The sequence below is a fragment of the Rana temporaria genome, chromosome 10, assembly GCF_905171775.1.
Source record: "Rana temporaria chromosome 10, aRanTem1.1, whole genome shotgun sequence".
Lineage (NCBI taxonomy): Eukaryota > Metazoa > Chordata > Amphibia > Anura > Ranidae > Rana > Rana temporaria.
This window is the reverse complement of record NC_053498.1, coordinates 68,685,638-68,698,222: the sequence shown is the minus strand read 5'-3', so window position 1 is coordinate 68,698,222 and position 12,585 is coordinate 68,685,638. Positions and strand designations below refer to the sequence as shown.

The 12,585-nt window shown below is 41.3% G+C and overlaps 1 pseudogene; it reads left to right on the top strand.

Annotated features, from left to right (window-relative positions):
- The window catches only part of LOC120915837, a 36,582-nt pseudogene extending 29,524 nt beyond the window's left edge, over nucleotides 1-7,058 (top strand).
- Nucleotides 7,059-12,585: the final 5,527 nt, after the last annotated feature.

Here is a 12,585-nt window from a genome sequence, read left to right as displayed (position 1 = left end):
CGAAATGTCTTCTGATGGATCGGAAAATAATTCCTGTGACTCAAGCGGAGGGTATATGGTGGTGGTGGTGGTGGTGTTGGTGGCGAACCACTCAACCGAGTCTGGTGCATCCTTTGGCGTAATCAAATGCACCTTGTGCCACTTCCCACTTTTGCTCCGGCCTGGTGCTCCTGCCCTACCCCTTCCACTCCTGCAAAAGGGCCTGCCTCTTCCTCTGCCTGTAATTTTTTAAATGACCCTGTGACAAAAGTCTCTAGAGAAGCACAGTATATGTGGTAGAAGGTATATAACAAAACCTGTCGTTTTGGGGGGTCACTGGTTTATTTCACCAGTTATGAAACTTTTTTTCAGTATTTTTTTTTATGTGTGTAGCAGAGGTAACGCAGCGAAAGAGGCAAAAATCCAGCAGTAACCAAATACACCGCCAGTCACAATGCTGCACAATACAAATCCACTATAATATGCTTTCTATATTCAAAAGTATATTATAAGTGTATATTACACCTATATACTGCAGTGCACAGCAAGTAGCACACCTATACCAGTGCTTGAAAGGACTTTTGTGGACCTGTTAGGTAGCGATTTGTGTCGCTAAACTCTGTCCCTGCTCCAAACAGCACTCTCTCCCTACACTGACAAAAAGTATATGAATGTATTAGACACCTATATACTAGAGCGGGAATATGCAATTAGTGGACCTCCAGCTGTTGCAGAACTACGATTCCCATGAGGCATAGCAAGACTCTGACAGCCACAAGCATGACATCCAGAGTCAGAGACATGATGGGACTTGTAGTTTTGCAACAGCTAGAGGTCCGCTAATTGCATACCCCTGTACTAGAGGAAGTAGCACACCTATACCAGTCCTTAAAAGGAATTTTGTGGACCTTTTAGATAGCTATTTGAATGAATACAGCCTGTCCCTGCTCCAAACAGCACCCTCTCCCTAGCATGACAAAAAGCAGAATGTAAAATGATCAGGTCTATTTATAAGGTAGGGGGTATGTCCATGTGCTGAAATGTCTCAATTGGCTGTCCTGCACCACCTGATGGATGTGTCATAGTTCTTAGCCATGTAACATTGCGGACTGCCGCGAACATCGCCAGATGTCCGACGGTTTGGTGGACCACGAACGACCAAAGTTTGTTGCGAAACGACTGCCTGGCGAACTGGCAGGCCATCTCTAAAAACAAATCACTGCACAGCTGGGGCGGTGGACACAACTGCGTGCCCCTACCTGGAAGCACTGGTCACGTACCAGGTACGTGATCCAGCGCACGGCGGCCACCCTGCCACAGTAAATGTTCATGGAGTGGTCTGCAAGCAAGTATAAAAAACGGATCCATAAACAAACAAGTCCCCACTACCGATTCTACCCCACAGTATTTCTGCAGAGCAAGGATAAATTGTGCCCAGATAAAAGGAAACCACCTGCACTGGCAAAAACTGTCTTTTTGTACGATATTATAACCATTGCCAAATAGTTCTGTAAAAATCAGTCACTTCAGGGACAAAGGTAAATCCCCATTTTTTATTTGGCACTATGCCTCCTCAAAATAATTAATTATTTGAAGGACAACTATCATCTCAGCAATGAGATCACCAGCCCCCACCCCAATAAACCATGTGTACACCCAAAAAGTAATCAAAATGTATTTATATAGTTATTCAGAGATGGCTGCCATGCTCATTGCGGGATGACTTCATTACACTCGCCACACAATGTTTTGTTTAAGTATGTGTCATCATAATGTCTGCGCATGCGAGATATGTATATAGAATATGATGTCATCGCGCAACGAGCGTGGTGACCATATTTGAATGACTCTAGTATATAAGTATATTTAACTGCTTACCGACCTGCCGCCATCATTCTATGGCGGCAGGTTGGCTCTCCTGTGTGAGAGCCCGTAGCTCTACGTCGGCTCTCTCGCAGGCTACCAGGGGCGCGCGCGCGCCCCCCGCTCGCCCCCGACTTCCATGCGCGTGCCTGGCAGACGTGATCGCTGCCGGGCACACGCGCTCGCTCGTTACAGAGCGGGGACCGGGAGCTGTGTGTGTAAACACACAGCTCCCGGTCCTGTCAGGGAGGGAAATGCTGATTTTCTGTTCATACCAGGGCTCAAGTCCTGCGGGAACGCGTGGGAACGGAGTCCCTGCACTCTTTTCACAGCAGGAACGCAGTTCCCTTTGCAGGACTAGAGCAGCCGAGCCGCCCGAGCCAATCCTTCACTAAGCGGCGATGCCCAGCTCGCGTTACTGCCAGGGGCAGGTGAACCTTAGTAATCCTTTATGTTACTGGCAGCTTCCTGTACATGGATTCATCGGGTAGTGTGCGGGTATTCCGTCACTTCCTCGATGCCGCAATGTCTCCTGGAACAATGACAAAAGCTCCCAGGAGACATTTCGGCATCGAGAAAAGTGACGGAATACCCGCACACTACCCGATGAATCCATATACAGGAAGCGGCCAGTACATAAAGGATTACTAAGGTACAGTGGATTGAAAAAAAAAAAAAAACATGTGGTTTAGTAATTATGCATATGAGCTTATCATTTTTTTATTGGTGGGGAGTGATCTTGGGTGAGAGTTCCCACACCTTTTTCCCCAGGGACTTGACCCTGGTTCATACAATGTATGAACGAAGATCAGTGATTTCCCCTAGGGAGGCCACCCCCCCCACAGTAAGAACACACCCAAGGACATACTTAACCCCTTCCCCGTCCCCTAGTGTTAACCCCTTCACTGGCCAGTGGCATTTTTATAGTAATCCAATGCATTTTTATAGCACTGATCGCTATAAAAATGCCAATGGTCCCAAAAATGTGTCAAAAGTGTCCGAAGTGTCCGCCATAACATCACAGTACCGAAAAAATTTGCTGATCGCCGCCATTACTAGTAAAAAAAAAATATTAATAAAAATGCCATAAAAATACCCCCTATTTTGTAAAACGCTATAACTTTTGCGCAAACCAATCAATAAACGCTTATAGTGATTTTTTTTTATGAAAAATATGTAGAAGAATACGTATCGGCCTAAACTGAGGAAAAAAATCATTTTTTTTATATATTTTTGGGGGATATTTATTACAGCAAAAAGTAAAAAATATAATTTTTTTTCAAAATTGTCGCTCTATTTTTGTTATAGCGCAAAAAACTAAAAACCGCAGAGGTGATCAAAATACCACCCAAAAGAAAGCTCTTTGTGGGAAAAAAAGGACGCCAATTTTGTTTGGGAGCCACGTCGCACGACCGCGCAATTGTCAGTTAAAGCGACGCAGTGCCGAATCGCAAAAAGTACTCTGGTCTTTGACCAGCAATATGGTCCGGGGGTTAAGTGGTTGGATAAACTCTTGTTTATTGGAGTGAAACATGTTGGGTCTCTTGGGAGCACTCTTTGAATTTTGGTTACTTTTTTGGGGGTGCTGGGGTGAGAGCCAGTGATCTCCTTGAGGAGGTGACAGTGGTTCTTTCAATAACCCAGGTTTGTTATTTGGGGGAGGCAAAGTGTCAAATAAAAAAAGGGGATTTACCTTTGTCCCTGAAGTTGCTGAATTTTGTAGGGCTATTTGGCACCTCCAATTTATGACCTCATACAAGGGGTATTTTATAATATTATGCAAAAGACAGTTATCACCAGTGCAGGTAATTTCCTTTTATCTGGGCACAATAAAATGTCTATTTTCTGTCCTTTATCCCAGGGATCTAAAATTGCTTTTGGGATGTTATAGAATTATTAGTGGGGATTTTTTTTTGTGGAGCAATATTTGATTTATGACCACCAACCTCCCTGTACACTTGTATAAATTTGGAGCTTTATACAACTCCCCCCATGAGTCAAATAAGCACATACAGTACATTTTATTAAAAATAAATCCCTAGTAAAATTTAAGTTTTATTCCAGTGGCTATCGATGTGTAGGTAAACGCACCCTTGTCCTTTTGTAACTTAGAAAATGTTTTCTACAGATCTCTTTAACAAATTCTACAATAAGGCCTCGTACACACAGTAGGTTAACCAGAGGACAACGGTCTGAAGCTGACTGATGGTCCGTCGTGCGTACACACCATCAGTTAAAAAAACGATCGTGTCAGAACGCGGTGACGTAAAACACAATGACGTGCTGAAAAAAATTAAGTTCAATGCTTCCAAGCATGCGTCGACTTGATTCTGAGCATGCGTGGATTTTTAACCGATGGTTGTGCGTACTAACGATCGGTTTTGACCTATCGGTTACTAATCCATAGGTTAAATTTTAAAGCAAGTTGTCATTTTTTTAACCTAAGGTTAAATAACCTATGGGGCCTACACACGATCGGTTTGGACTGATGAAAACGGTCCTTCAGACCGTTGTCCTCTGGTTAACCTATCGTGTGTACGAGGCCTCAGTATCCAATAAGAGTTTCTTACAAATATTTTTTAGAGGTAATCATGTTTACAGGTTTAAATGTGAGTATTTATAGCTCTCTTGTGATTTAAAGCATTATACTGTATACTGAAGCACATGCAAAGTGTTATAGAATTGTTGTTATCATTTCTCCACAGCTACAATGTATACCTAGATCGATGCTTTGCTACTCCTTCACCTTTGGTTTCATCTGCACAAAATGACAGCTACAATTTCTTCACTGGGTAATTCCTCATATTATATCTTTTGTAGGAAAGAGGCAATACATCTAGTTTTATAGAATTATAACATCAGTTTATATAATAATAAAACATGGCCAGCGGCGAATTTTCCGTAGATTACGTCGTTTGCGTAAGTCGTTTGCGAATAGGGCTGTACGTAAGTTACGTTCACGTCGAAAGCATTGACTATTTGCGGCGTAATTTGGAGCATGCGCACTGGGATCCGTTCACGGATGGCGCATGCGCCGTTAGTCAAAAACGTCATTTACGTGGGGTCAGCCTTCATTACTATACAACACGCCCACTGCATGGATAATTTGATTCCCGCTGGCTTACACCGGACCACATACGCTACGCCGCCTTAACTTAGGGCGCAGGTTCTTTCTGAATACAGAACCTGCCTCACCATGTTACGGCGGCGTAGCGTATCTGAGATACGCTATGCCCACACAAATTTACGCCAGGCTTTTTGACTCCGGCCCTTACTCTCAATTTTTTAATAGACTTACAATTTCTATTCATAATGGTGTTACATTAAAGTGGAACCAAAGTGAGCTGCACTTAAACTTCCAGTCCTGCAAATGTCTTCTTTTGGGTGACTTAAAAGCGGGATTCCACCCGCAATTTTTTTTTTAAAGTCCTACTAACAGTGTAGCTGCTGACTTTTAATAAGGACACTTACCTTGTCCTACTTGCCCGCGCTGATGGCCCCCCGATGCCGATCCCACGACTGATGCAGGTCCCGCGCCGCCCTTCACACTAGGGGAAACAGGCAGTGAAGCGTATCTGAGATACGCTATGCCCACACAAATTTACGCCAGGCTTTTTGACTCCGCCCTTACTCTCAATTTTTTAATAGACTTACAATTTCTATTCATAATGGTGTTACATTTAAAGTGGAACCAAAGTGAGCTGCACTTAAACTTCCAGTCCTGCAATGTCTTCTTTTGGGTGACTTAAAGCGGGATTCCACCCGCAATTTTTTTTTTTAAAGTCCTACTAACAGTGTAGCTGCTGACTTTTAATAAGGACACTTACCTTGTCCTACTTGCCCGCGCTGATGGCCCCCCAATGCCGATCCCACGACTGATGCAGGTCCCCGCGCCGCCATTCACACTAGGGGAAACAGGCAGTGAAGCCTTACGGCTTCACTGCCCATTTCCTACTACGCCTGTGTTTTGTCTCGTGCCGGCTTGTGAATGGGCGGCTGCTCTCTGAGAACACACACAGTTCCCAGAAAGCAGCGCGCCCCATTCAGTAGGAGAAGGAGAAGAAGAAAACACACCGCGGTTGCCGAAGAGGCAGATTACGACTTCCGCATAGCAACAGTATTTCGGGGTGAGTATAAAAAAAAATGTTTTTTTCACTTTTTTTTTATTAATTTTTTTTAGGACTTTGGCCAAATGTATGTTTTCCTGGGTGGAACTCCGCTTTAACTCAAGGTGCATGTGCATGGGAGAAGAATTTATCCTTGGCACCAAGATATGCTAAGATTATATACTTAGTCTTACACATGCAGCTCAATTATCGAAGGAAATAATCATTTTTTGCAGAAGAGACCTACAAAATAGAGTCTCTGTGTAATCAAAATCTCCCTGCTAGCATGCTTTACACTAAAGTTTAATTTTAAATTAAAAGTAGGGTGATGTTTTTGAGTTTTTTCTATAATCTTGCTTTAGACTGTAATATAAACTTAATTACTCATATACCTGTTATGCCTCGTACAGAGAGCAAACATGTACGATGAAACCGGTCCGCCGACCGTTTTCACCGTACATGTCTGCCCCGGGGATTTCTGTATGGTGGCTGTACTCACCTTCATACAGAAATCCGCGCGTAAACAATACGCGGGGCGTGGCCGCCGCCGGTCACCGTGACGATGACGCTGGCGACGATGGGCGGCCCTGCCAGTTCAATGCTTCCACGAATTCGTCAAAGTCATTCGACGCATGCGAGGGATGAGGGCGGGGCGCGCTTGACATGTACGGTAGGTCTGTACAGACGACCGAACATGTCCGAGCGGGCAGGATTCCTCGGCTGTTTTAAAACAAGTCCAGAAATATTTGCCCGGCGGGCAAATGTATGCTGGAAATCCTTCCGCTCGGCCTACACACGACCGAACATGTCTGCTGAAACTGGTCCGCGGACCAGTTTCAGCAGACATGTTCGGTCGTGTGTACGGGGCCTAATACTTATAAAAAGTGTCATTTTTGTGTTTGCTTTATTTTACTGACAATATTAACAGCAATTATTTTTTGCCCTAGTTGTTCTCCAGCACAACAGACTTCTATATTTCAGTGGAAGTGGATAAGTTTGCCCGGTTTCAGCTTCAAGTCTTTTCGTTTTGTGCTGCACAGTGGACAACCAGCATCAACAATATACTTTCATTGCTTTACTAGACTTTGTCTACCGACCAGTGTCCTGTAAGTTTTCTCTTAATAAAACAGATTCATTGAAGTTATAACTGAAACATGTTTTAATTTGTTTATTTTTTTTAAAGCGATGTTCTGGCTCAAGAAAAAGAGAGGGACTAATACTGATAGTACCACAGATTCAGTTGTCATTTCACTTGGACCTTTACTTGTTTCTGTAAGGATTGTTTGGAAATCATGAAATGTTTATGTGTATCTGTTCTCTTGTGCTCCAATGTCTGTTAAAAAAAATAAGTGCAGGAAATCATATTGTTTAAAAAAATATACAGTATACTATAAAGCATACCCTGTAATTTTTTTGTCTGGTATTTTTTTTCATGACAAAAGTAAAAAAATAAAAAAATGCTACACACCAGATAGAAAATAAAACACACTTACCTGTCCTCAAGGCATCCACAATGGAGGTCAAACCCAGGAACTCCCTCCACTTGATTGCCTGTGGAGGCACTGGGCAACCACCCGCTCCTCAGCATTTAGCGTCTCCCTAGTGGCTGGGTCCCACCTCCAGTGCCCCTGGCATGAGTGGCCATCCTCGCCATCTTACCTCGCACCACGCGCCGCAGGTCATTAATCTTTTTCAAGATCTCATTGGGGGTCCTGGTCTTCCTCCCCAATGCATTGACATCATCTGCGATCTCTTGAAGGATCTCCCTCCTCCTGGCCTGGGTGGTGTTGATACTCTCCGGCCCATGGAGGTAACGATCATTCAGGGCCATGGCCCTGACAATGATGGCCTTCTCCTGTGGGAGTAATTGTTGCTTTTGCTTCTTTCTGCAGGAGCAGACATGGCTCAAGAACAATCAGCTGCACAATAAAGGACAAAAGTACCTTGCTTCAGGGGGGGAGGGGGAACAGATGTACTTTTGCACTGGACGGGCGCATGTCTGTGCGTATTTATGCCCTGGGCGTATCTCACTAATTACGCCGGGCCTAGTTCGTATCTCACTGATTACGCCGGGCCGAGTTCTGAGCATGCGCAGAGAGGCGCTGAACATAGTCAGCGTCATTGCGCATGCGCCGTCCGGCCCTTCATTTGCATGGGGTCACGGCTCTTTTCAATGGAACACGCCCACTTCCTTCCTACTTTCAATTACGCCGTCTTACGCCTCGTAATTTACGTTGCGCCGGCGCATCATCGGGCGCAAATACTCTGAGGATACGTTCTTGCCTCTTTAAGTTGAGCCGGCGTTAACGTAAATGAGATGCGCTACGCTGGTCTATATATGTGCCGATGTACGTGGATCTACCCCGTATTCTTTAAATTTGGAGAAAGAGTGGAAAGAATCAAAATTTCTATGAGGGTTTTACTTGGTTAAACTTTCCACTAATCCCTTGTCTCTGCGATGCCCATAGAAGAATTGTGGTTTATATATGTCCTGAGACAGGAAGGCATGGAATGCATAGCAACATTTAAGTTCTAACTTTTTCTCCTCTCTACGTAAATGTGTGAGGTGTTCTATCACTTCCTGCAAGAAATGTCTCCAATAAGGGCACAGGTGGCAAATACAACTCAGAGGCTCGTTTTCTTGCTCAATTCAGAAGTAAATAGAACATTTTGAGATTATTACTTTTGGACAAGGGTGGTATTCTTTTTTGTTACATGGGATATAACTGATCATTATCACGCAGCCTAATTGCTGCAGTGAAGTGCTTTTTTTTTGGACTAAAGCTCTAGTTTACCACTGGAAAAGACTCAAGAAAGAAATGTTATTTTTCTTTTACAAAGCATTGCTGTAAAATCCTCTAAAGTCTACTAAATTAAAACCTACAAGGCATCTCATGCAGGAGAAAGTTAATAAAAAATACATGCTTTAAATGGCCCATAAAGATGGTTGGTGGTTTGAAAAAGAAACGCATTATCTTTCTCCTGACAGTTACCTACAATTTATAGCAAATGCTACAACACATAACTCATAACTCTTTGTAATTTAAAACACTTCCTATTGCTGCTAACAAGATGCATTACAAATTCTGTAACAAGAATCTATGGTACAAGAGGAGAAGATAAAAAACAAAAACACCATCCTTGCAATTCATCACTGAACAATGGAATGTTGTCATGGATCTGGTAGCAGTTTCACCAGACACGTTTGTTAATATAATGCTGTATGCTGCAAGACATAATGGCCATTTGATGGATGGTGTATTTTTGGTAATCAAAACAGGTCATTGTGAGGGATCTCTGAGAATGAAAAAAAAGTATAATCTAGCTCTCTGCACAAGTTTCTTTATCGTTGATTTTTTTTATATTTTGCAGATAAGGCAAGCCAAGTCTCCAGTGTTTCCAGCGGAGGTAAGAACTTCCATTTAGTAAAGCAGATGTAAAGTAAATCAACAATAATAAAAATGGAATTCAAAAACATACAACTGATCTATATAGTGTTATGCCCCGTACACAAGGTCGCAATTTTCAACAAGAAAAGTCTGATTTGAGCTTTAGGTCGGAAATTCCGACCGTGTGTAGGCTCCATCAGGCTTTTCCTGTCGGAATTTCTGCCAAACAAAAATTTGAGAGCTGGTTCTCAAATTTAAAAATTCCAATCGGAAATTCCAATTGTCTGTAGCAATTCCGACACGCAAAATTCCGACGCATGCTCGGAAACAATTTGACGCATGCTCAGAAGCATTGAACATAATTTTCTCGGCTCGTTGTACTGTTGTACGTCACCTCGTTCTTGACGGATGAATGTTCAGAGAACTTTTGTGCGACCATGTGTATGCAAGCTTGAGCGGAATTTTGTCGGAAAAAACATCCAAGGTTTTTCCGATGGAAAATCCAATCATGTGTACGCGGCATTAGTAATATATGGTAAAAAAAACCTTTGTTCGTTTTTGTGGCCATGTTCCCCTGCTACCTTTTGTAATGTTCTGGGAAAGGGTTATGGGTGGAGAGTAACATCAGCACATGTCTACCTTGGACACCAAATGCTTGGTGAGCCCTATGGCCAGTCCAGGCCTAGTCACACTTCCTATTCCCAGTCTACAGAGGTATCTTGAAGAAGTGAGCTGCTGTCAATCACTTTAGAGGGGGCATTACTGGAGGTGACACAACACATGTGGGGATGACAGCTTATTTCTCTAGGTTCAAATAATGCTGTTATATGAGGGGAAGACTCTGTGTCTCCATGCCACTTTGTTTGGTGGCAGCAGGTGTGACAATGCTGAGGGAATTCGAATCAGCAGATTACAGAGTTGCCATCATATTCTAGTAAATCTGCTAGAATCAAAAAACACATTACTGACATTGTCAGCTTTTCAGGACTAATCATTTTTGTGTATCACGTAAAAAACTAATAAAATACAAATGCAATTCTGCATGATGTTTCTTTTGTCGTAAAACAACAATACATCTCATGACCTTTGCATATATTAACAAGTGTTTCCTTTTTGTTGTACACAGGGACATATCAGTGGTCTGAATCGCAGACAGGTCTTTTTATGACGCTCATCATCGCATTGGTTATGGGGCTTAATGTCGCCACTATCTCCTTAAAATGTTTTTAATCCACTCATGAAGCGGGTTAACTGTAATCGGTGCAATAATTAAACTGAATTATATTGATTAGCGGCAATAAGGGTATATTGTATAGAATGATATTAAACACTATATTCAGTATATATTACTGGTCAAAGTACTTGTAAACATACATTGTTATAGACACTTTATAACACAGTTATAACTATGCAGGCACCATAAGTGCTTTAGCTTAGCTTCAGAAATGATCCTTTTCACTTTTACAAGGTTAAAAGTTCTGGGGTGTGGGGTTCCAGGACTCACAGTGTTCCTGTCTGTATTCAAGCCTCTAGCAGGATGAAGGCTTTTCTTGTGCAATGGGAATGTTCAAAAAGCAGGCTGTGATTGGGAGGGGGTGTGTGCTAGAGACAGGCTGTGATTAGATGGGGAGCATGGTGACTGAACAAATGACCCAAAACAGGTATTCTGTGCATCTGCACAGTGTCCTGTACTCCGAATGGCCAGACAAAGGAGGAAAACTGACCACACTAAGACAGATCAGCTTTTGTGCTTTAGGTGGTCAGTTCAGAATGATGAAAAAGTGTGACTGGCAGGATCAACCTTGTACTTCAGATGGAAGAAATACACAAAAATGATGGAGCATATGATTGATAAAATACACAAACTCAGAAAAAAATATTTAGGTGAACATACAATTTAAAATGTAGCACCTTTGCTTGCGCCTAATGTACACTCTACTTTATCTATCTGGCAAAATCTTACATTTGTAAATAAAACTATTTAGCTGGATGTTGTGGTTTACTGTGTCAATGTATTTTAACACTAAACTGACTGAGCAGTTTTCCAAACTATGTAGGATTCTCCAGTGTATTTATTAAGAGCCTAAAGTGACATTAAACTCTAGTAAAAAAAAAATCTATTATGTATTTTTAACTTCTGTCTATTGCTTTTTTATTTGTTTTGCTGCCATGATCTGACTTTCTGTTAGAGGGTGGCTAGGTTTATTCTTTATGATCCCATTGTACAGCATATAGGAAAGTAGCCACCCTTTTGTTCTCATTGCTTAGATGTAGTTGTTGTTTTCAGTTGTAGTTGTTGTTGTATTCAGTTGTTGTTGTAGTTGTTGTTGTTGATTTCAGTTGTAGTTTTAGTAGTTGTAGTTTTCAGTTTTAAATTCATAAATTTGAATATTTGTAAATTCAGTAGTTGTCATTTCAGTTATAGTTGTTGTTTCAGTTGTTGTTATTGTTGTTGTATTCAGTTGTTGTAGTTGTTCTTGTTTCAGTAGTTGTTGTTTTCTGTTGTTGTTGTTTCAGTAGTTGTTATTTCAGTAGTTGTAGTTTTCAATTGTAATTGTTTGTTTTTGTACTTAACTATTACTAACTATTAAATTATAGGTATTGGAATTTCCTTTCAAGTTTGGCTGTTAGAGAACATAACGAATATGAATTTATCTGAAGTTACAAATTTTCCAAAATAACAAAAGCCGTATCTAAACGAATGGAACATAACAAATTAATTAAGATAAAAAAACAATAATATTAATAATAATGATACTTTTTTTATTATTAATTCATTCCATTTGTTTCGATGCAGCATTCCTAATTTCGGGTAAATCGTAAATTCGGATGAATTGGTATTTGTTACATTGACTAACAGCCACATTTAAAAGGAAATTCCAATACCTATAATTTAATAGTTAGTTATTATTAGTTAGTTATTATTTTGAATCTTCAAATTTTCTTTCATATTTTTGTATTTTCCTTTTTCTGAATTTCTGAATTTTGGAATTTACGAATTTACAAATTTTGATCATAATCAATGACCCCCCAAAAAAAAAAAAACACGAATGAAATGAAAATTAACATATTTTTCGACAGTGCATTCTACGGCACTCGTCTTTATGGTCTTACTGTACAGTATGTAGGAATGTAGCCAGCTTTTTTGCTCACTTCTGAGATGGACTATGAACTATGGGATTTGCAGTGTGCATAGACCACAACTAATGTGCACTGCTCATTCCAAGCAAACAGAAGTGAAGGGAAAA